Genomic DNA, 25,380 nt, shown 5'->3' on the forward strand with positions numbered 1-25,380 from the left:
GTTTTATACTATGAAATACGCCTGGAGGCTGTAAGCCTGTGTGGACGGGGGGAAGCTAGATTTAATAACATCCTCAGACATAATTTGATTTCCCAGAGATCTGACATCCACATGTGAACAGTGTCCTATACAACAAAAGACTTTGTTAACCTCCAATCTCCCCAGGTTACAGGTGACAATTGATTAAGGCTTTCACATTGCAGCAGGATGTCCTGTGTGATCTGCTTCAAAGCAACTGTCTGATTAAGTGTTTCCTAATTACCTGTTTTCTGGCTGTCCAGAGGAACTGTATGCAAATGTCCCAGCCCCCTGCTTCCAGAGAAATTCAATGCAAATGTAGTACAGCCAGATAACCATCCCTTCAAAGCAGAATACACATGTGAGATATAGCAGACAGAAAATGACAGAGATATGTTCCTGTATTTCCTAATATCATCAGCACCTCAATATATTCCTGACAAAAAGGATATGAAGTTTTCCTTTTAAAATAATACCAGTTGCCTGACTCTCCTGCTGATCCTGTGCCTCTAAAGCCTCATCTACACGAGGCAATCAGGCGGCTCGATTAGCCGCCGGATCGCCTCTTCCGCATCCCCGCGCGTACTCGCCGCGTCCCCGCTTGCCGCGCGTGCTTCGGATTCGATCCGCCCTCGTCCCCGCCCGGCGCCGCTTATCTTCCGCTCGATTCCCTGCCATTGTCCCCTCGTGGGGAACGAGCAGGGAATCGGCGGTAGCAAGATCCGACCTGTCGGATCTTATCAATCGAGCCGCATCAGCGGCTCGATTGATAAGCCACATCGCTGCCTCATCTACGCGTGTAGATGAGGCTTAATACTTTTAGCCACAGCCGGTCAACAAGCATGCAGATCAGGTGCTCTGACTGAAGTCAGACTGGATTAGCTGCATGCTTGTTTCAGGTGTGTAATTCAGCCACTAATGCAGCTAAAGAGATCAGCAGGACTGCCAGGCAACTGGTATTGTTCGAAATATCCATATCCCTCTCAGTTAAGGTTCCCTTTAAGTGATAGTAAACACTTTACCAGGATTTATTGTAAATTTCTTGCAATTTAGTGAGAAGACTTTGCCACCCTTGTCTGTGTCATATTATATTTGGTAAAACAATTCTCACTGCAGGTACACTAACATTTCATGAGCCCTTGCTATAATCTGATATGAGCCACTCAAAACTGGCATCTCCTTTTCTGCCTAGTGATAAAAAGCTATGGAGGCTGCCTAATTTATTTCCTTTTAATACCAGTTGCCTGGCTATCCTGCTGGTTTCCTGCCTGAACAAGCATGCAGCAGATCAGGTGTTACTGACAATATTGTCAGATCTGTCAAGATTTCTGGTGTTATTCAGACACTTCTGCAGCCATATAGATCAGCAGGGCTGCTAGGCAACTGGTATTGTTTAAAAAGCAATAAATATGGCAGCCTTTATATTCTTCTCACTTCAGTTGCCCTTTAACATCTAGAGTTTAATTTCCACCCTATGACCCAGAGAAGATTTGATTTTTAGCTATGTCTGTATTGATTCATCAATAACTTTATTACTATACAAGGAAGCAAAATTGTGCCTATGTATTCGCTCAGTATATAGTTCTTTAAAGGACAACTGTAGTGAGAGTTATATGGAGGCTGCCATATTTATTTCCTTTGAAGCTAGGTTCAGAGTAGGATGTTGCATTGTGATGCCACATTAAAGTGACCCTGAGCAGTACATAGAATAAAAAAATTCACTTACCTAGGGCTTCCTCCAGCCCACCGTAGGCCGCAAAGTCCCCCGGCATCCTCCTGGCTCTTTTCCATGTCCCTCCGGTGACACCCCGCCTGGGTCTTCCTGGATCTTGACGCATGGTGTCACCACTCCGCCCTCTACGCATCATCACGTCGGCTGGCGTGACAGTCCTGCACATGCGCGGTTTTCTAATTTTAAACTGCGCATGCGCAGTACTGTCACGCTGGCCGCCGTGATGACGCGTAGCGGCCGGCATGATGACACCATGCGTCAAGATCCAGGAAGAGCCGGCCCGATACCCGGCCCGGGTGTCGTCAGTAATAGCCGGCCCGATACCCGGCCCGGGTGTCGTCAGTAACGAGAGCTGCAGAGGGACATGGAAAAGAGCCAGGAGGAAGCTGGGGGACCTCGCGACCTACGGTGGGCTGGAGGATGCCCCAGGTGTCACGGAAGAGCCGTGAGAAAAAAAAATGCCATCGCAATCGGTTTTCTGCACCGATTGTCGTGGACGTGCCAGATCATAATTGGATGTGTAGGTCTTTGCAGTCAAGCCTGGGGATCTCTGTTTTTCTTTGTAGCTGATGGAGCTCTTTTCATGAAGTCCCCTTTTGTCTCTGACTGTCCCAACGTTTGTTTATTTAACTTGGTCAAAAGAAGTTTCTTCAAGGAACCAATCACATCCAGGTGTGAATTGCTGAGCTGACAAGATACCATTTAGTGATTCCAGCAAAAGCGAGCTTTCCACGCAGCAGGGCTCCAGACACGGCGGAGCCATCCCATCAGCATTAAACATAAATGTAGTATATGATTTTAGCCTGTTTAAGGATTACCGTTTATATGAGAGGTATGAAAGTTATATCATTCTGCTAGTCCGGATCTGGTGAATATTTTAATATTAAATTGGGGCCACTGACATACCCAGTCACCGAGGTATGCAGCTGCCTCATGCCAGAACATGTTACCCTAATCAAGTTTGATGTCCTAAGAATTGTCATATTCTGAGGAATATGAATCTGTGGTTGTTATGTGTGTGCTGGACGTGTAAGCTAAGTTATGAAATGTGTCATATTGGGTAGATGGAAAATGTCCTACCCAGAAGGGTAACTGCCCCTGTCCAGCCCCTGGGCTGAACCTGAGACCCCACCCAAAAATGCGGTACACTCAAAAGAACTTGACAGGGACTCCTCCCCTGAGTCCTCCAAATTCCATCGTCACGAAGGCATGCTGTTGCTCTGAGGACTGAGCAGTGGCCATTTTTGTTTGAACTTTGCTCTGGAAACAAAAGAACTTAATGTGCATACCCAGAAGGACATTTTCATATGAACTTAAGTAACCATTTATTTCTTCCCTTACTTTTATACTGCGCTACTATTGTCTCCATAATTGTTGATTTTAATGATTTTCTGTATATATTAATTATTTATATTGCATTTCAAAGTAAAAGACTTCTAAAAGTGATTTATCTTTCGGCTACTCCTACTATTCAGCCACACACAGAAAGAATCCTAGCGTTCTGAAGAGTCTCTACTCCTGTTGATAGCTAGAAAAAATAGAGTGTGTTTTAACCGTTTTATTTGCAGGTATTAGTATCAGTGAAGTTAGGTCTTCTGCCCTTCTGCAGAAGTGGTGGCAGTTTTATACCCTGAAATAGTGTGTAATTTGTGTTACGGTAACTCACGAGCTCCCTTCTAGCCTGTCTGCTGGCAAAATTCCAGTGGTTTCTGCACACCGATTGCGACCACAGATTGCATGTTCTGTGTGCTGGAACCGATTGGAAGGCATTGTGCAGTTCGGCCACCAGGTGGCGTGTGAAATCAGGTAAGTTAATTTTTTTATTCTATGTACTGCTCTTGGGTACCTCTAAAGTAACATAACATTAAATTGTCATCTTGTCCGTCATAGCCTTCAGCTTTGCCATAGCTATTTGCTGGTTCCTGTGTTTCAATTACGAATTGCCTTGTCTTGTCTTGCCTTGCTTATGGACGATTGCTGTTCCTGCGTGGGTAAACAGCAGAGTCCTTCCAGTCCGGTGTGGGTAAACAGCAGAGTCCTTCTTTGGTCCCAGCTGGTCCTGCGAGCAGTGGTGAATGGTTAGCACTCCTGCTAGTTCTGATCCTGTGGACTTCATAGTTCTTCCAGTCCTGCTAGTCTGGACACAGCCATTACTGCGGTGGTGAATGGTTTGTGCCCCTGCTAGTTCTGATCCTTTAGACTTCATAGTCCTTCCGGTCCCACTAGTCTAGACGTAGCCATCACTGCGGTAGTGATTGGCTAGCGATCCTGCTAGCTCTGATCCTGTGGATGTGACTATAGCAGTGGTTGCTATTAGTTATGCTCCTTCTTGTTCTGTCTTGTTTGTGTGAATGTTTGCTACCACTGCAGTAGCGATTAGATTGTCAAACATTCCTTCCTGTCTGTCTGTTTGTCTGTCCTTGTCTTATTCAGTGTAGTGGACAACAGAAGCTCAGAGCTGTGGTCGCTCTGAGTAACCATTGTGTCTTGTTTATAGTGGTGGTTAACGGAAGCTCAGAGCTGTGGTCTCTCTGAGCAATTGTGCTCTAGTCTACTGGTCCTACTGTGATCTGTGTAGTCTCCTCCACAAGTGCATCCCACACCATTGTCTGATAGTACCCAGCCACATTTGTCTAGCTAAGTGGGTTCTGGAAGTACTCCTGCCTTCCTGGCCTCAGCCTCTATACCTTGCACTCTGAAGTCCTGCGGGGTAGCTGTAGTCGGGTAGGCGTACTGGTCTCCCATTCACGCAGAGGCTGACGTATAGGTGTAGAGCGTGGTATTAGATTGGGATATAGAGGCTGAAGGAAGGCAAGAGATCTGCCAGGCCTTACACAAGATTAGTTGCATGCTTGTTTTTCTGGTGTTATTCAGATACTACTGCAGCCAAATAGATCAGCAAGGTTGCCAGGCAACTGGTGTTGCTTAAAAGCAAATAAATATGGCCACCTCCATATACTGTACCTCTCACTACAGTTGTCCTTTAAGCAAGAAAATCAATAAAGTGAGGTTTTTGTGGACAGAATCAAAATTGTACAAATACCACTGCAAATAACAGTTGAAACAGTAAAACCATAAACTTTGACTTGATTACTATTAAAACAAGATCCATATACGGTAATCCACAAAGTTTTATATGGCCCTTCTTTTAATAGTAATGAAGTACATTTTTTATGGTTTTACTATTTCAACAGTTTTATGCAGGGGTATTTGTACAATTCTTTTCTGATCAACTTAATTGTTTTTACAGTGTATCTTGCTTAGATAACTTTATTACCACTTATGAAACCTAAGAAGCATATTTCACTTTTTCAGGACAAAACATTTCCCAGGGATTATTTTATTTTGTATGTATTTTAAGATAAATCTAGGAAGAAAATGGGGAAATAAATTACCTTTCTTAAGTTTCACTGGTTAACCACTTGCCGACCAGGGCTTCCTGCAATGATCGGTGCTGCTTGGGCTCTCCAGCCCGCAGCACCGATCAGGAGTGAGCCAGGGCGATCAGACTACCCCCCTTTTTTCCCCACTAGGGGGATGTCCTGCTGGGGGGGTCTGATCGCCGCCGGCTCTGTTCGTTCGGCGGGGGGGGCTCCTCAAAGCCCCCCTCCGCAGCCATTTTCCGCCTCCGTCCCCCTCCGGCGTTTCCCTTCCTCCTATGGGCAGCGCAGGACGGAGATCCGTCCTGCGCCGCCTACAACAGATGCCGGCGAATGAGAATGCGGCGATCCCCGGCCAATCAGAGGCCGGGGATCGCCGATCTGCCTTACAGCGCTGCTGCGCAGCAGCGCCGTATGATGTAAACAGCGGGGATTTCTTCCCCGCCTGTTTACATATTGCCGGCGAGCCGCGAGCGGCGGCTCTCCGGCTGTTCACGGAGACACCCTCCGTGAACTGACATGGAAAGGCCGCTCGATCGAGCGGCCGTTTCCATGGTAACCCGCAGACGACCAGTTTACGCCAATCGGCGTTAGCTGGTCGTCAAGAGGTTAAAAAAATAACAACGACCCCAGATTCCATAGGTCAATTGACAGGCACACAATACAGTAATGGCTTCACCCAGATATGCATGTTTCAAATTAATTAATTATAAGTTAATTTCCAGGTCCTATTTCACACCAATAAAACTTACCAAAATTAAACACAGTGACTCGCCCCGTACTGCAAATGTGCGGTTGAAGTGGGACCTTTAACCCCCATTTGGTGGGGCTGCCCAAGTATAAAACCATTTTGGGAGGGAGTTTTTACATTCTGCAAGGACACCCTGAATATTATCTGGTCATTTACAGTAGTAACAGCCATGTTAGTGTACTATACTACTGAGTGTACTTTGATATCTGTATTGATGCTACATGCCTAAATATTGACACAAAAATATTGGAAAACCAATATTGGAAATCCTTCTAAACCTTGCCAGACTACCTGTGACCTGGACCCTTGCCCAGCAAACCATTCATTTTATTGGTATAAAAAAATATCGAAACCAGGCGTGAAGCTAGCAAAAATCTATGGGTTGTCTGATGCTAGCTGCTGGCGGGGTTATGTATCCAGAGGGTCGCTACTGCACTTGTTCTAAGAGTGCCCACTGCTTTGGGGCTTCTGGTCTAAGGTTCTCTGGATTAGCAGGAAAGTGTCGGGTCAGAAAATAGATGACAGCCCTTGGTGTATGTTATCTCACAAAAATTAAGAGCTATAAGAAAACAGTGGTGCCACATATGTTGATCGCTGCTAAAAGCTTGATACTCCGCAACTGGAAGTTTGTCAGGGTGCCTGCGGTAAGGGATTGGTTCTTAAAGCTCAATCAGATTCAACAGATTGAGGAGACGATGTTGGAAAGCAAAGATAAATATAACAAATACTATACCACCTGGGAGTACTCGAGAATCCTTGGGTGACTGTCCCCTTTTCCTACCTCTTATTTTGATAACTGTCGACGTTGACCCTGAGTACACTGCATTTTCTGGGTGTTACTTTTAGTAATTGCTATGTTCGGCCATATGCTCTTTGTCAGTCTTATGCAGTAGCATGGCAATGTGAATACTTAGTTCGGGCCAATGTTTGGCCTTGGCAGTGAGATATATAGGTGCTATAAGCATAATAGTGTAAGGTTCCTCATCTGATGTGTAGTTGAAAGTTGAAGAGCTGCTATGTTCTGTATATCATATGATACTGTATTTATCCTGAACATGCTTTGGACCCCTGTGTGGGTGCCTTTACTTTATTTTCTGCAATTTGGATTTATGGTGTAGCATTTCTCTTTGCAAATAAAAATGATGTTAAAAAAATATCTATATCTAAACAATATTTTCAACAATTTAAAAACAATTAAAACTTCCAAACCTCTCAGATGACCAATCGACTATCACAAATCATAATTAACATTGCCTCTGGTCCAAAACTATGTATGCTAATAAATACTACTCTGTGCTCAATCCTGTGCAACAGAGTGTATTTGAACCCAAGTTCAGGATATGCAAATAAAGTGATTTGTGCTAATCACAGTGAAATGGATGAATAAATCAAAACCGTGCAAATATATTCCTGTGCAAAACTAAAACACTTAAAATATTCATCAGCAAGTGTGCTGGCAGTTCCAGCTGTCACTTCTCCCTTACTTCCATCACCTGTCAAAGATAGCTAGCTGCAGGAATCCCTTAGTATTAGACAGCCCGCGGTACCCTTGGTATTAAGTAGCTAGAGGTGCCCCCAAGTATTAGGTAGCTAGAGGAACCTCAGTATTAAGTTGCTAGAGGTGCCTCTGACTGAAGGGAGATCTCATTAGTAGAAAGAGCAGGGTGAGTAACCTCTCATTTATACTCTCAGCAGGACTATGCATAGAGAAGGAGGGAGTCGGCCGGTCAGGGAGTGAGCCATCTTTCCACCATTAGGCACCTATAGACACGTGCTTACAGTGCCTTATGGTAAATCTGGCACCGCCCTTTTATCGTTCCACCTAGATCCTTCCATCCTGATGTAGTGTCCCATTTCATAATTTCCCTTATAGAAGCCCTAATTTATATATACTCCTGATTAGTGCATCCCCTATTCTACTGCAGGTATCAACAGCCAGAAGCAGCACAGTGAATAATTATATTCACTCTCATTATTCCAGTGATGCCCTTTTCTTTGTATAGTGGTGGTGCAGTCCTTGCTTGCAGCCATGTTTACTGAGCCCCAACCCAATGATGCCATTGTGATGCCACCCGACCTAGACTTACATGGCAGAGTAGACTAGCATGGAGTTATGTAGACTCCAGCATCATGATCCTAGCTGTAGATATCCCAGGAATGGTGGGAGGTTACCATATTATGTCAATATACTACATTTACTCAGCATTACTTTCTGCTGTCTGTCATTGTAGGTGAGTAAGAGAGAGAAGACTTCCCTGATTAGTCCTTTATATATTACCTGGGGAAAGAGGCAAAGGAGGTACTGACACATGGGTCTGTACTTACTGACATTGGAAGACTTCTTAGAAAAAGACAAAAAAGGAAACCGAGAGCCCAGTATGGTGTAGTAACGTAAGGATCCAATAAAGAATATGTTTAGTATAAAGATATATACTCACAAGCATGGGTTACCTCAAAGGCAACCACTGAATAGACTGGTGGGGAGCATTAGTACCTGACCCCACTCAGGTTTAAGAAGTCGCTCTCTGTAGATAGGAAAAATGGGACCAACCCTTCCACCCAGGGTGAATTCAAATAGTAAATACAATTGAACAGAGGTACCAAAATAGGAAAAAAGCATCTAAAAACCGTCTAAAAGGGGGAAGTATGGATGGACTCACCTCCCACGAGGTAAACAGACACAAAGACTCGATTTTAGACAAGTCAAAATGTACATTTAATGAATAACTCCAAGTGGCAAAGTGTTTCGCAGGTAACACTCCTGCTTCATCATGCAAATAGCAGAGCAGAAAACACACCAAATGGGTCTGTAGCATGGCCGAGCGCCTCTGTTTGAGGCACTCGGCCACACTACAGACCCATTCGGTGTGTTTTCTGCTCCGCTATTTGCCTGATGAAGCAGGAGTGTTACCTGCGAATTGCGTTGCTACTTGGGGTTACTCATTAAATGTACATTTTGACTTGTCTAAAATCGAGTCTTTGTGTCTGTTTACCTCGAGGGAGGTGAGTCCATCCATACTTCCCCCTTTTAGACGGTTTTTAGATGCTTTTATCCTATTTTGGCGCCTCTGTTCACTTGAATTTACTATTGGAAGACTTCTATTTATGCCCGTGCCATAAATTAATGGCAAAGAGGATGGAAATACACTGTCTTCATGCCAACAACTAATTAATAATTACAGGCCACTGCAGCTGGCACTGGTTTTGCAAACTGAAATTGAGCCAGGAGTGGCCTTTGTAAAGCAGACCACACTTTCCTTTAACTTTCCTTATGTAGTCAAAACATGATTATTGTGTGCAGGGCTTATTGAGGAGTATTTTTGCCTATAACAGTGCAAGTTTTATTCCTACATTATTGTGATAAAAGATACATAAAACAGAGTCCAAGAAACCTAACAGGTTCACATTTGTTCATGTTTTTCCCCCTGCCTTGGGTTTCCTTTAAAAAAGTTGAGTTTTACACTGCAGAGGGCTGAAAGAATGCTTTTCTTCCCTTCAACTCAGGTGCACTTTAAAACCGTAAAATCAGTGATTATCGTTGTAAAAGTGGGGTTTCAGAGGTCAAAGTGGGCCAAGATAGCATAAATTGTGGGGAAAAAATTCTTGCATCTGTTACACTTTTTCTGTGTAAATTAAAAAATATAATGGTGGTCAATGGAAACATTAATTGTATATAGTCAAGAATGTTAAACCAGAGATAGGCCCTTCTACTAGTGCTGCGTTAAAATAACTAGGACCTAAGAGTTGGGGGCTGTGTGTGTTCATGTAGGGAAGGGTGGGGGGTGGAGTAAGGACTGTGGATTATGTAAACTATATTTCTTGCCTTTCACATTTTTATTACCTGGAATATGTTGGTTCTGAGACTAGTGATATAGTGATGATCATCGTGTAGGACTTGATTTTATTCTGTAATTAATCGGCGTGTTATTTTTATCCTATGACAATGTTTTAGTTTCATCTTTTATTAATAAGTGGTTTTATACCATTTTGACCTTGTTAAGTACATGAATGAATGTTCAAGACTGTACATCACTAAAGGACAGATCTTAAGACTTTGTTTTGAGAAATGCTGGAAGCATAGCTGAAGGGCTGCTTTTCCATCTGTTTAACTTTGACCTTCTTGTTATTAAGAGGTCATAGATATCGGGCTCTTCATATCCTTGAAGGGCCTGAAGCATGTCTGTGTTTCATTACATTCTACACACATATGTGAGTTTCAGTTTTACCAAAAATGCACAGTATTTTGCTGCTACAATAGTATAGTTTGTTTACATGCATAGTTACATAGTTATTTGGGTTGAAAAAAACTTACGTCCATCGAGTTCAACCAGAAAATAAAGTACACCACCAGACTGCATCCTCGCATATCCCTGTTAATCCAGAGGAAAGCGAAAAACCTTTCCAAAGCATGGCCTAATTAGCCCCAAAAGGGAAAAAATTCCTTCCCGACTCCAGATGGCAATCAGATAAAATCCCTGGATTAACACCACTGGGCATTACCTAGTAATTACAGCCATGGATGTCTTTCTTCGCAAGGAAAGCATCTAAGCCCACTTTAAATGCAGGTATAGAATTTGCCATAATTACTTCCTGTGGCAATGCATTCCACATCTTAATCACTCTTACTGTAAAGAACCCTTTCCTAAATAAATAGCTAAAACGTTTTTCCTCCATGCGCAGATCATGTCCTCTAGTCCTTTGAGAAGGCCAAGGGACAAAAAACTCATCCCCCAAGCTTTTTTATTGCCCTCTGGTGTTACATACATTGATTTCCAAATAACCAAGTTCATTAAACTAAGGAAGTTATGCAATTAGAAAGGTGTTTTTAAAAGACTTCCGAGGCCAAAATCTGCCCCCAAAATGTAAAAAAAGTTAACTACCTGCATGACTTTGTAAGGCACGGAGGACGCCGTCCGCGCCCTCCGTGCCGCTCCGCCAGGTCCCCTCTGCTCAATAGCCCCCTGAAAGACTGCGACCCCATGGTCCGGGTCAGTATCTGCAGCCTGCATAAAGATGGCCGCCGGAGCTGGCCACGGCTGCGCAGTCCGCATGGCCGCTACTGTGGCTGCGCAGCTCTAGGGCCAACCCTCCGATCCACGCTGCCTGTTACGTGGATCGGGGGGGTCGGCCCTAGAGCTGCGCAGCCACAGTAGCGGCCATGCAGACTGCGCAGCCGTGGCCAGCTCCGGCGGCCATCTTTATGCAGGCTGCAGATACCGACCCGGACCGTGGGGTCGCAGCCTTTCGGGGGGCTATTGAGCAGAGGGGACCAGGCTGAACGGCACAGAGGGTGCGGACGGCGTCCTCCGTGCCTTACAAAGTCATGCAGGTAGTTAACTTTTTTTACGTTTTGGGAGCAGATTTTGGCCTCGGAAGTCCTTTAAGCAATTGTTCTTCTTTCTAAGGTGACATCTTCATCTTCTTAATGCATCTCATATCACCTCAGTGCTTCACAAGTTCTATATTATTTTAAAATTTTCTTAATTTTTACATTTTTGATTATTTTTTTAAATCAGTGTGGAACTCCACCCTAAAGCCTCTTGTAACCCCTTCTTCCCCCTCAAGGCAGGTATTGACAGAATGGCAGAATCAAGCAGTGTGGTGACTTCCTGCCTGAATAGGAACAACCAACAAGCTCCATAATATGTTTGGATCTGAGTTAAGAAGAAGAGTTATCCCCTCTCCCTCTTAGCTTCCTTGTCAACAACAGGCGTTTTATTCCTACCTTATTCTCAGAGTGGTTAGTGCAGCTACCCCACATCTGGGGAGAGGAGCATGATTTATGGTGACTTATATAATCATTCCTCCAAAGAATCAAAACACAAATACACATCAATACAGTTTAACCACTTATCCACCACTACAGTATATCTACATCCTCTGTGAATTCATCAAAGCTACGAGGACGTAGATATACGATTTTGCTCATTTTCACAGCTGGACGCACTCCTGTGCACACCCCCACCACGTTCAGCTGCAGAGCAGACCGTGATGCAGCCCTCTCTGGGAAAACGAGAGGCGGCGGAATCTGCTTTTACATAAACACCTCCTGGTGCTCCAACACCACCACTCTCCACAAGGCCTGCACCCCAGACGTTGAGCTCCTTGCCATAAGCTGCAGGCCCCGGTACTCCCCGAGGGAATTCTCTTCCCTTGTCCTCGTTGGAGTGTACATTCCACCTGATGCATGCTCCAAGACCGCCCTGCATGTACTCAGCGACTATATCTCGTGGTGGGAAACAGCCCTCCCAGAGGCCCTGTTCATCATCTTGGGCGACTTCAATAAGGCGAACCTTCGGCACGTGAGGCCCCTCTATAAGCAGCACATCTCCTGCCCTACCAGGAACTGTAACACCCTGGACCACTGCTACACGGTTCACAAGAACGCCTACAAGGCTACCCAGGGAGCCCCACTGGGAAACTCTGACCACAACACAATACACCTGATCCCCACCTACAGGAGACTCCTGGAGACTTCTAAGCCCGTCACCAAAACCGTTAAAAAATGGACAGCGTTCCCCTTCTGATGTGAGTGTTATGAAAGTATAATACATAGCACCATGGGGAGGATGTTTGTTCTCTCCATGCCTCTGCAACCCCTGCGCTTGGTAACCTACACGCCAGTCCTTGATTCCTTTTCTATTCCCTTCTCTTTCACTTCTGTTCTCTCACTATGTTATTCTCTATTCCTTTCTTTCTTCTTTTTCATCTCTATATGGGCAAAGGCATCACTATGTAGCATGTGGAGGAGGAGGCGGCGCCCGGGATCCACCTCAGACTAAGCTTAGTATTCCTGCTCGCGGTCTGAACCATAGCTCCTAAGCTGAGACGGAGCTCAGGGAAATGTTCCCTCTGGGCCTTGAGTCTCTGTTTATATCACCATTTTCATATCCTACAGTCCGGCCATTAGCATACAGATATAGCCTCACTATGCAAACTATCCAAGCTTAATACCCTGTTTGATTGAATGATAACTGAGATTTTCCCTTGGCTTTGGCCAAGGATCTATGCTTATTGTGGGTGATTCCTGAGGGCCGCTCCTTTCCCTTATAATTAGTTTTTTCTTTGTTATTGCAGATATCCTTTTGCAGCACTGGTTGGCCATATATACTGCTTCTTTAATATCTTACTTGATTAACGGAATGTCTGTAATTTTTACTCAAAGATGTGGTCTATAGCCATTATTGTTTGCTTTTTGTTCAAATAGCTGTTAAAATAAAAATAAAGAATCTTTAAAAAAAAAAATGGACAGAGGACGCCAAACTGGTGCTCCAAGCTTGCTTTGAAACCACCGACTGCACGGCTCTGAAGGCACCCACCCTTGATGAATGGGCCAAGAACATCTCATCCTACATTACCTTCTGTGAAGAAGTGTGTATCCCATCCAAGTCCTTTAGGGTCTACCCCAACAACAAGCCTTGGTTCGCTTCGCCGACTTCGGAAACGCAAAGAGGAGGCGCACAGGTCTGGCTCCTTAGAGGAATTCAGAGAGGCTAGGCTCGCCCTGAAAAGAGAACTGTGATCGGCAAAGAGGGCCTATGCTGAGAAGCTGGGGCTCTGCCTCCAGTCCACCAACACACGGAAAGTATGGAAGGGCCTGAGAGCAGCCACGAACTTCAAACCAGCATCCCAAACGGCGACCCCGAGCCCTCGACTGGTGGAGGAGCTAAACAAGTTCTACTGCAGGTTCGAGCAACATCCCAACCAGCCCGCGGGCAAATCCGCATCGACCTCGGGTGAACCCGGCGCCCTGGCTCCTACCGCTGTTATGGAATCAGATGTACTCCGGCATCTCCGGAAGCTGAACCCCAGGAAATCTTCCGGCCCGGACGGAGTGTCGTCTGTCTGCCTGCGAACCTGTGCCGATCAGCTAGCCCCTGTGCTCACCTCCTTATTTGAGCAGTCATTATCTGATGGTACAGTCCCCTCCTGCTTCAAGAGGTCTATAATTGTACCAGTCCCTAAAAAAACAGGCAGTACTGAGCATAATAACTTCTGTCCAGTGGCCCTAACCTCTAACATCATGAAGCTCCTTGAGCGGTTGGTCCTTGCCCACCTGAAGAGGTCCACGGACACCCTTTTAGACCCGCTCCAATTTGCATATAGGGCAAACAGATCCGTGGAGGATGCCATCAATGTCAGCATGGCACACATCACTGAGCACTTAGACAGCCCGGCCTCCTATGCCTGGATCCTGCTCCTAGACTTTAGCTCAGCATTCAACACGATCTGCCCTGACATCCTGATCACCAACCTGACACAGCTCGGAGTTGATCCCACTCTCTGAGCATGGATCAAGGACTTCCTGACTAACAGAACGCAACAGGTGAAGCTCGGCAAATACTACTCCAGCGTTCGAACCACCAACACCGGTGCTCCACAAGGCTGTGTTCTGTCACCTCTACTATTCTCCCTTTATACCAACAATTACATCTCATCCGCTGACTCCGTGAAGGTCATCAAATTTGCAGATGACACCACTATTATTGGCCTAATTGGAAGCAACGGGGAGCACGAATACAGGAGCGAGGTCGAGAGAATATGCAACTGGTGCAGGGTGAACAATCTAGTTCTCAACACAGCAAAGACTGTTGAACTAGTTGTAGACTTCAGGAGGAACCCTCCCCCCCTTCCACCTGTCCTCATTGGAGGAACAGAAGTCTCTACGGTGTCATCGGTTCGGTTCCACGGCACGACTCACCAATAATCTGAAATGGGGGCAAAACACCACAAAAATTCAAAAGAAATCCCAGCAGAGGTTGTTCTTCCTGCGCCAACTGAAGAGATTTGGCATGCCACGGGAGCTGCTGGGCAGCTTCTATACTGCCACCATAGAATCCATCCTCTGCTCCTCAGTCATTGTTTGGTACGTGGGCGCTACGGCCAGTGATAAGCATAAACTGCACAGGGTCATAGCTGATACAGAGAGAATCATCCGGTCTCCTCTTCCACCTCTTGACCTCCTCCACTCCGCTAGGTTGAGGAAGAGGGCCACCATGATCTCCCGTGACCCCTCTCACCCTGGCAGCTACAACTTCAAGCTCCTCCCGTTGGGCCGTCGCTACAGGACTATACCAGCCAAAACCACCAGGCGGAAGAACACCTTCTTCCCGCAAGCCGTTCGGTCACTGAACTCTGACCTTCCCCGTTCCGGCCTGCATTTCTAATTGCCGGGTCGGTCAGCTGGTCCCCGGTTTCTTATCCGGAAATGGGGGCCTTTACTAGCATTTACCGGCATCACTGTCTATCTATCTGACTACTGTATTCAAATTGTATGTGTTTGTGTGTCTCTACTCTGTCTATGCCATGTGTACCACAAATAATTCCGATTATAGCTCTTGCTGTACTTGGCGAAATAAAACTGATTCTGATTCTGAGTAATAATTGGTGAAAGGGAACATGTTCCCCTTCAGCCAGTTAGCCATTCATCTCTCCCCCTCTGTGGCCAGATCGCTAGAAAAAAAAAAGGGCTGCTAGCAGCCTGTCTCACCTCGACTGGTTCCTGCGACCACTGTGCAGCTTGAGCCTCCGTTCACCATTCTGCACTCAGCCCCGCAATGCTGAATATCCAGGTCCCAGCTTGATGATGACAGCAAGCCAGGACCCGGATGTTGGCATCATGATGTTTGACATCATGAGTGCATAGTGGTGAACAGAGGCTCGAATCGCAGGAACCAGGTAAGGTAAGACAAGCTGCTTGCAGCTGCTTTATTTAGTGATCTGGCCATGGAGGAGGCTGCTTGGGTGGGGCACATCTAGCTATCCATCCCGGGGGGCTGAGACATCGGAAAAGGGGGGGGAGTAAATTTCTCTGGGAAACCTCTGGGTAACTGGGGGGGGGGGGGGGGTTTGATAATGGGGACACATTTAGTTACCCGGGGGGAACCTAATACTGGGGGCACATCTAGCTATACATGGGGGGGCACTAATCCTGGGGGGACATCTGGCTATACTGAGGGGGTGATACTGGGGACACATCTGACTAGCTATACTGGGGGAACATAAAGTTGATGGCATGGTTTTTATCTACTGTAGCACTTGTTGTTTTTTAAATATTATTATTGGTAGTATATGAGAAATAATGCATTTTTTTATTAAAATTCATGGAAAAACATAGAAAGTTTTTCTTAGAACAAAATACTCACCAATGACAGTCTAGTTTGTCTTAAAAAAAAAAAATAAGATATATAGATCATTTAGGTGTCGTGAGTAGGGATAAAGTTATAGCTGATTAAATAGGGACATAGCTAAAACATCAAAACTGCTCTAGTCCATAAGGGTAAAACAAGGTTCAAATGCGAAGTGGTTAAACACATTTTAATTAAATGCAAAACACTTACTGGAAAAATAAATTTGCTTACTGTCCCAAACCGTAATCCAAGTGTGTCCCAATTTTATAATCCTCTGGAGTCTTCTTAAAATCTTGATTGAAGAACCGCCCAATGACCATGTGATCCATCGCAATGCTAAAAGAGATCCCTGGCATAAGCATCTTTAAAGTGAACCAGAGATGAAAATAAACTAATGAGATAAACAATTGAATCTGTCCTTCTACTCCTAAAAATGACTCTTAGATATCTCAAGGTTTTATTTTATGTATAAACATTTACAAAGCAGATTTAATGTTTCATAGTCTCTGCTCAATTGCAGTGTCTCAAGAGTCCCAGAGTGAAAATACATGAACTTTGGCCTTTTTATCTTTTCCCCTCACAGTAAAAAGCCCAGGTATCTGCTTAGGAAAATGTTTTATAGCTGTAATTTGTTATCAGTGAGCCGACTGGGTCCTGACTGGAGAAAAAAACGTCAGTTGCATAGCTAATTATAAACTCTTTCAGGCAGGAAAAAAAAGAAAAGGAGCACAGCATAAGTGTCTGTATGCTTGCCGCTGTCTATTTCATCATGTCACATGTCATCTCTGGTACACCTTAAAGAGGAACTCCAGTGAAAATAATTTAATATAAAAAGGTGCTTAATTTTTATAATAATTATGTATACATGATTTAGTCAGAGTTTGCTCATTGTAAAATCTTTCCTCTCCCAGATTCACATTCTGACATGTATTACATGGTGACATTGTTACTGTGGGCAGATTATGTAGCTGTTCTGGCTTTAACAGACAGCTATAAACAGCCATTTCCTGTGTGTGTCATTGTTACATTGTGGCAGTTTGCCCAGAGTACCGTACGGTACCAGAGCCTCTTGTGGGAGGGGTTTCAGCACAAAATCAGTCATACAGCGCCCCCTGATGGTCTGTTTGTGAAAATCATTATATTTTTCATGTAAAAGTGGGTATCAGCTACTGATTGGGATAAAGTTCAATTCTTAGTCGGAGTTTCTCTTTAAGTTTCCCACTCAGACTCATCATCAATCCTCTGTTCTGGAGCAATAGGAGTCTTTCCTGAGGAGGATTTATATTGGTTAGGTCAGTGGACCAATAATACGTCCCAGTGATAGATTCGGGGATGTTTTATGCCGGGGCTTTTCATTCTTGCTGCATCTGTTATAGTGAACGCTTAGGGACCCCCAGCAAAAGCATGCATTCCTCATTAGGGCTTTCTATTGGTCCACTGATCTGACTAATAAAATTCTCAGCAGGAAGGATTGTGGTTGTTCAGTAGGAGTCCACAGATGTTTTTTGCTGGGGTTCCTCAAATGTTCATTACAGTGGTGCACTGCACAGAAAATACAGCTTTGGCATTAAAAACATTTTTTGTTGGTTGCCATATATATGAATTCACTAATTGGGAAAGCATTCGGATGATAAAAAGTTTTCAAGTTAGATATCACTCAGCATATTGAATGGATTGATTGAATTAATAGCATTGTCATTTAGAAAATTGCTAGCTTTCAATGACAGCTATTGTTGGAACCAAAAAATGTCTGTATCTGCTTTAAAAACATTTGGATACTGAAGATAATTCTGATGCACCGAGCTCCTTGCTTACCACATCAAACAGTATTATCATGTGGAAATATTGCTTAGTTCATCAGAAAAGGTTCCCATGTGTGGTATCTTTTTATGGACAACTCACTAAGTCTCAAATATCACACTACCAAAACAAAAAACCTCAAAGAACTGGATAGGTTCTCTCTTGTCTAGTATCTTCTCTAGTATGCAGTAACAAGAAATTGGAGGCTCTCTCAATTAGCATTTTAGAAGACCAGATTAGACACTTAAAACTCAATATCAGGTGTGACGCCTTCAATATGACATATCGAATGCATCATGGAGTCACAAACGCAAGTTTCATTGCAAGCAACTAAAATGACATTTTTGGTTTAGATCAACTTTTTTTTCCTCTCCTTCCTGGCTCTGCTAGCAACCACGGGCAGTTTATAATTACAAAACCCCTCACCTATGTGTGAAAGTGGTTCCCAAGCATCCCTGAGAAGTTTATATGGCCCATATATGGCCCATTCATCAGATGAAGCCAGAGATGTGTTTGACATAAATTGTAAAAACCAAGCTTCTGGGAGCATGGTGTCTGTATTTTTGACACCTCGACCAGAGCAGCCAAAAGGCATTGACTCAGAGTTCCCTACATAAAAAGAACAGCTAAAGAGCTAACCACAGGAGGTCCTGCTAGCATCCTGCAAAAGCCACTTAGAGCAAAACAGCTGGTCTTTGCACTGACCCTAGGAAAACCTTTCTGTGAACTCACAAATATGAAATCCATCTTTTGTCATAAATATGACTTTCCAAATGGGCATCGGCCTTTAGAACCCACTTATTATGAAATTCAGAACAAACCACATAATTGGATGTTTTCGAATTCTCTGTAAGCCCTGCCAAAGCAGAGATATGCATGTTGGGGCCACAATTCACTCCAAACCAATCAAGTTTGATATCTTTCTTGATACATTCTGACAAACGTAAAAATGTTACTAGGTTTAACATATCATGATTTAGGTATATTACGGTCTCCATGAAAAGGGGAGTGCTCCTCTCAAGTTCCAAAGAGGTGTGTGATCCCCGCCCTAACTCCTCCTTGCTGAAGTGAGAGGTATAACTTGACAGAGCGCAGAAAGCCCAATGTCCAAAGTCCATCATCTGAAATCTTTGTCTATAACATCGGACAGCAAGCTGGACACTGGCAAATCACTTGGATTATTTCACACAAAAGGGCCTCATGGCCTCTATGGCAATCGGCCATCTTGGACTTCCTCCAAAGACTTGCGATTGCCGCATGGATTACCAATAACGGTATTTGAACTGTACATTAAGACATTCTGTTTCTTTTCATCTCTACTCTCTTTCTATCAAACCAATCTGTTCTGCCGGACAGGTATATCTACCTGTGGGCTAAAGTATGCTGTGTGTATGTAGTTTTTAGAATAAAACTAACGATTTTATCGTTCAGTGCCTGTTCTGGTCATCTGATTGCTGCTGCAACAAATCTGCCCTCTGAAGAGTCAGTCATACTACCGCATTGTTTTATTATTTTCTTATAAATTGTTGATTGGCTAGCTACGTTGTAAATAACCAATTCTTCCTTCTATGATTAGCTAGTACCCGATTTCCTGTGCGAAATCAATAACTTTAGTTTATCGATTGGACATACAATCGAGATTGCATCAGATATGGACCCAGTAACCTTTCTTTAAACGTCACATTGCTCACAGTCTTTAAGCCTTCAGAAGTGACTATTCCCTGAACGCTGACTGGAGCATGTCGAACGTGATTGGGCTGGCTACTGTATTATGATAGCGTTGGGGTCTCTTCGCCCTAGCAAATGAAAGAGTGGTGGCAGTGAAATTACCCGATTTCCAGCGTGAAATCGATATTTTTAGTTTATCAATTGTACATACAATTGGGATTGTACATGTATGGGCACCTCCAACCAATCTGAACCGTTTACTATGCACACATCGAATCTGCCTCCAGATGTCTCTAGTAGTGTTGGGCGAACAGTGTTCGCCACTGTTCGGGTTCTGCAGAACATCACCCTGTTCGGGTGATGTTCGAGTTCGGCCGAACACCTGATGGTGTTCGGCCAAACTGTTCGGCCATATGGCCAAACTAAGAGCGCATGGCCGAACGTTACCCGAACGTTCGGCTAGCGCTGTGATTGGCCGAACGGGTCACGTGGTTCGGGTAAATAAATACCAGATCCACGTCATTTCTCCGCCATTTGTCTGTGGGTTTAGCTTTGGGTAGGCAGGCAGGGTAGTTCTCTCTCCAGCCAGGCTAGCCAGGGTCCCCCAGTCATTGTGTCGCTGCTGGGAATAGTAGTACACCGCTCAGCCACACTATATAGCATTGTGTTTACTGCCACTCTGTGTGTCTGCTGGAAACAGCAGTACACCACTCACCCTGTATAGCATTGTGCTCTGTGTCGCTGCTGGGAATAGTAGTACACCGCTCAGCTACACTATATAGCATTGTGTTTACTGCCACTCTGTGTGTCTGCTGGGAACAGTAGTACACCACTCACCCTGTATAGCATTGTGCTCTGTGTCGCTGCTGGGAATAGTAGTACACCGCTCAGCCACACTATATAGTATTGTGTTTACTGCCACTCTGTGTGTCTGCTGGGAACAGTAGTACACCGCTCACCCTGTATAGCATTGTGCTCTGTGCCGCTGCTGGGAATAATAGTAGTACACCGCTCAGCCACACTATATAGCATTGTGTTTACTGCCACTCTGTGTGTCTGCTGGGAACAGTAGTACACCGCTCACCCTGTATAGCATTGTGCTCTGTGTCGCTGCTGGGAATAGTAGTACACCGCTCAGCCACACTATATAGCATTGTGTTTACTGCCACTCTGTGTGTCTGCTGGAAACAGCAGTACACCACTCACCCTGTATAGCATTGTGCTCTGTGTCGCTGCTGGGAATAGTAGTACACCGCTCAGCTACACTATATAGCATTGTGTTTACTGCCACTCTGTGTGTCTGCTGGGAACAGTAGTACACCACTCACCCTGTATAGCATTGTGCTCTGTGTCGCTGCTGGGAATAGTAGTACACCGCTCAGCCACACTATATAGTATTGTGTTTACTGCCACTCTGTGTGTCTGCTGGGAACAGTAGTACACCGCTCACCCTGTATAGCATTGTGCTCTGTGCCGCTGCTGGGAATAATAGTAGTACACCGCTCAGCCACACTATATAGCATTGTGTTTACTGCCACTCTGTGTGTCTGCTGGGAACAGTAGTACACCACTCACCCTGTATAGCATTGTGCTCTGTGTCGCTGCTGGGAATAGTAGTACACCGCTCAGCCACACTATATAGCATTGTGTTTACTGCCACTCTGTGTGTCTGCTGGGAACAGTAGTACACCACTCACCCTGTATAGCATTGTGCTCTGTGTCGCTGCTGGGAATAGTAGTATACCGCTCACCCACACTATATAGCATTGTGTTTACTGCCACTCTGTGTCGCTGCTGGGAACAGTAGTACATCGCTCACCCACCACTGTATAGCATTGTGCTCTGTGTCGCTGCTGGGAATAGTAGTACACCGCTCACTCACCACTGTATAGCATTGTGCTCTGTGTCGCTGCTGGGAATAGTAGTACACTGCTCACCCGCCACTGTATAGCATTTCTGTACTGCCACTGTACTGCTGCCAGTCAGCGTGTACTTTTACGGATAAGTGAAATGAAGAAGAAATCCTGTGAAAGAGGGAGGGGCAAGGGAAGAGGTGTTCCCCCTGACGGTTCACGTACAGGCCAAAGTGGAGCACTGAAGAAAACCCACTCAATACCGCCCATGTTGTCCAGGAAATCAACCCTCACAAATCCAAAAGAACAGGACCAGATAATTAATTGGATGACCTCTCAAGCGTCCAGCAGTGGGTTAAGCAGCACCAGCACATCACGCACGAGGTCCGAGTCCTCAGCCAGTTACAAGGAGCCAGTGGGCACAAAGCAGACACAACCGGCAGCGACACCACGCACACAACTGCCAAATAACCAGTCCGAAGAATTTCCTCAGGACACAATGGGGTATTCGCAGGAGCTATTCCCAGCCCAACAAACTTCCACCTTTCAAAGGTCAATGGAACTGCCAGAAATTTTGTGCCCGGATTCACAACCATTAACTGTGGGAAATGCACCGCGCACTGAAATGCAAGGCGAGTCCGAGGAGGACTCGGAAACCCAAATCCCAGAGCAAGTTGGGCAGGAGGGGTTTCAATTGCAGGAGGTCGGCCGAGAAGATCTTGAAGACGACGTTGGAGTGTGCTGCGCAGAGGTTGTTGTGGGGAGCTCTACTCCACGGCGGCGGCCCACAATCACATATGACGAGTTTGAGGAGATGGAAGAGGAGGAGGAGGGTATGGACAATGTTGACAGAGACCCAGATTTTGTATGTGAAGGAGAACATCGCCGTCGTAGCAGCAGCACAGATGAGTCTGTTGAAGAACCCACTGCTGCACGAGTTCGACTTGTGCCACAAGGTAGGCGGCGCGAAATTTCAGGCACCACAAGCGTGGAAGTTCAAGTGAGACAAAAAAGAGGCGCAAACAGAAATCGCCAGCAAGGCAGGTGCTCCAAAGTCTGGCCTTTCTTTGAAGACTGCAGTGAGGATGGTACCATGGTGATTTGCAAGGTGTGCAAGACCCGCCTGAGCAGGGGGAAACATATTAACAACCTCTCCACCACCAGCATGACCCGCCACATGGTATCCAAACATCCCACTCTGTGGCCGCCAGGACAGGGTACCAGCAGCAACACTGCCTCCCTTGGGGTCACCAGACTCACCACCAGACCCTCCTCAGCAGCAGCAGTAGCCCAGCCATTGCGTGGTTCACAACAACATTCACAAACATCAGACGACGCTGACACTGTCACTTTCCGGAATAGTGCTCTTGAGGTCTCCCAGTCATCAAACACAACAACCAACAGCCGTTCAGTGTGTAGCCCTACGGTTCAGTTGTCTGTCTCGGAGATGCTTGTGCGCAAGAGGAAATTGCCAGCAAATGACCCCCGGGCCGTGGCAGTAACAGCCAGCATAGCCAAGCTTCTGGCCTGCGAAATGCTGCCATATCGAGTGGTGGAGACAAACAGCTTCAAGGGCATGATGTCAGTGGCCATCCCACGTTACGTGGTTCCCAGCCGCTACCACTTTGCGCGCTCTGCAGTGCCTGAGTTGCATGAGCACGTGGTCAGCAAAATAACCCGAAGCTTGAAGAATGCCGTTGCCTGCAAGGTTCACCTCACCACTGACACCTGGACGAGTGCGTTCGGCCAGGGTCGATACATCTCCCTTACCGCGCACTGGGTGAACCTTGTGGAGCCTGGCAGTGATTCCTCACCTGCTACGGCGCGGGTGTTGCCCACGCCGCAAACAGCTGCACCGCCGTCCCTCCCACTGGATAACAACAGCAGCACCTACCTCTCTGACTCCTTCTCCTCCAACGCATCTCAAAGCTGTACCTCATCCGGAAACGCTAACCCAGCAGCAGTAGGATCGTGGAAGCAGTGCAGCACAGCTGTTGGCAGCCGTCAGCAAGCGTTGCTGAAGCTGATCTGCCTTGGGGATAAGCAGCACACAGGGGAGGAAATTTGGAGGGGAATAAAGGAACAGACGGATTTGTGGCTGGCACCGCTGGACCTGAAACCGGGCATGGTTGTGTGTGATAATGGGAGTAATCTCATTTGCGCTTTAAGGTTGGCTAAGCTGACACACATCCCTTGCCTGGCGCACGTGATGAACCTAGTAGTTCAGCGGTTCCTGAGGACATACCCAGGCGTGGCCGATCTTCTGTTGAAGGTGCGACGAGTGGCCAAACATTGTAGAAATTCCAGTACTGCTTCGGGGGCACTCGCCAAGATGCAGGAGCGCTTCAATCTCCCCCACCATCGCTTGCTGTGTGATGTCCCTACGCGCTGGAATTCTACGCTGCACATGCTAGCCCGCTTTTGCGAGCAGAAGAGTGCAGTGGTCCAGTACATGACGGCGCAGTACCGAGGCGCATCCGGACAGCTGCCAAGCTTCTGTGGATCCGATTGGGCCAACATGTTGGACCTCTGCCAAGTCCTCCAAAATTTTGAGCAATCCACATTGCTTGTGGGCAGTGACAACTCTTCAGTCAGCTTTACCATACCACTGCTGTGTTTACTGAAGAAGTCAATGTTGAAAATCAAGGAAACAGCTGTCATGATGCAACTGGGGGAATCTGAAGGAGAAAACGATCAGCGTGATGGTACCAACATCAGGCCATCCACCTCAGGAAACGCTGGCCCCAGCAGCTATGACGAAGAAGAGGAGGAGGAACAGCTGGAGTTGGAGCAGGAATTTCATGCCACCACTGACGAGGGCCAGAGCGGTGCACGTTGGACTTCCACAATTCAGCGCGAATGGTCAGCAGAAGCAGACCAGGAAGAAGGTGACGACTATGATGCATCACAACAACTATCACAACGCTCACAAGAGGATGATGAGGATTCTGGCAGGACTCTGGCACACATGGCTCAATTCATGCTAGACTGCATTGAACGCGACCCACGCATTGTGCGCATTCTGGATAACACCAATTACTGGGTTTATACCCTTCTGGTTCCACGGTACAAACACAATGTTCCAAAACTGCTTGAAGAAAGAGTCAGACAGGTCAAAATGGAAGAATACCAGCAGGCCCTTGTGGAGACTTTAGAGAGGAGATTGACATCCTCCCCCTCCTCTAGCCAGTTGTACGCCGACAGACTGACTTCCGCAAACCCAAGACGACCAGGAGGGCAGCAAACAACACAAGCCGCAGCTAGTGCCCAAAAGGGAATTGTATCGGCAGTGTCCTTGGAGTGGGAAAATTTTCTGAAACCCATGCAGCAGCCCACAGAACAGCAAGCGTGCAGATCCACCTCCAACACCGATCGCCTGGAGAAGATGGTCAAGGACTACATGTCAGATGGCGTAGCTGTGTTGAACAATCCATCTGCACCCTTCAACTATTGGGTATCGAAGCTAGACACCTGGCACGAACTGGCAATGTACACAATAGAGGTGCTGGCTTGCCCGGCAACCAGAGTTACGTCGGAACGCTGTTTCAGTGCTGCCGGAGGCATCGTCACAGATCAGCGTATCCGCCTCTCCACAGAAAATGCAGACCGTTTGACTCAAATTAAAATGAATCAATCCTGGATTGGAAACGACTATGCAACACTCCTGGACCCCAACCAAGTAACATGAACAATGACCATCTGTGATGGGTTAGCGTTTCCGGTCCCTGTTTATGGAACCTCTTATCTTTATTACATTTAAGACTGCATGGCGGCAAAAAGCATGCTATCCGCACGCTTCTTGTCCTCATGCAAGGCCTGGGTTGTTGTGTCTCAAAGCGTGGCCTTCTCCTCCTGCGCCTCCTCCTGTTCCATCACGTGTGCTGCTGCTGGGTTAGCGTTTCCGGTCCCTGTTTATGGAACCTCTTATCTTTATTACATTTATGACTGCATGGCGGCAAAAAGCATGCTATCCGCACGCTTCTTGTCCTCATGCAAGGCCTGGGTTGTTGTGTCTGAAAGCGTGGCCTTCTCCTCCTGCGCCTCCTCC

The sequence above is a fragment of the Hyperolius riggenbachi genome, chromosome 1 (assembly GCF_040937935.1).
Source record: "Hyperolius riggenbachi isolate aHypRig1 chromosome 1, aHypRig1.pri, whole genome shotgun sequence".
Classification (NCBI taxonomy): domain Eukaryota; kingdom Metazoa; phylum Chordata; class Amphibia; order Anura; family Hyperoliidae; genus Hyperolius; species Hyperolius riggenbachi.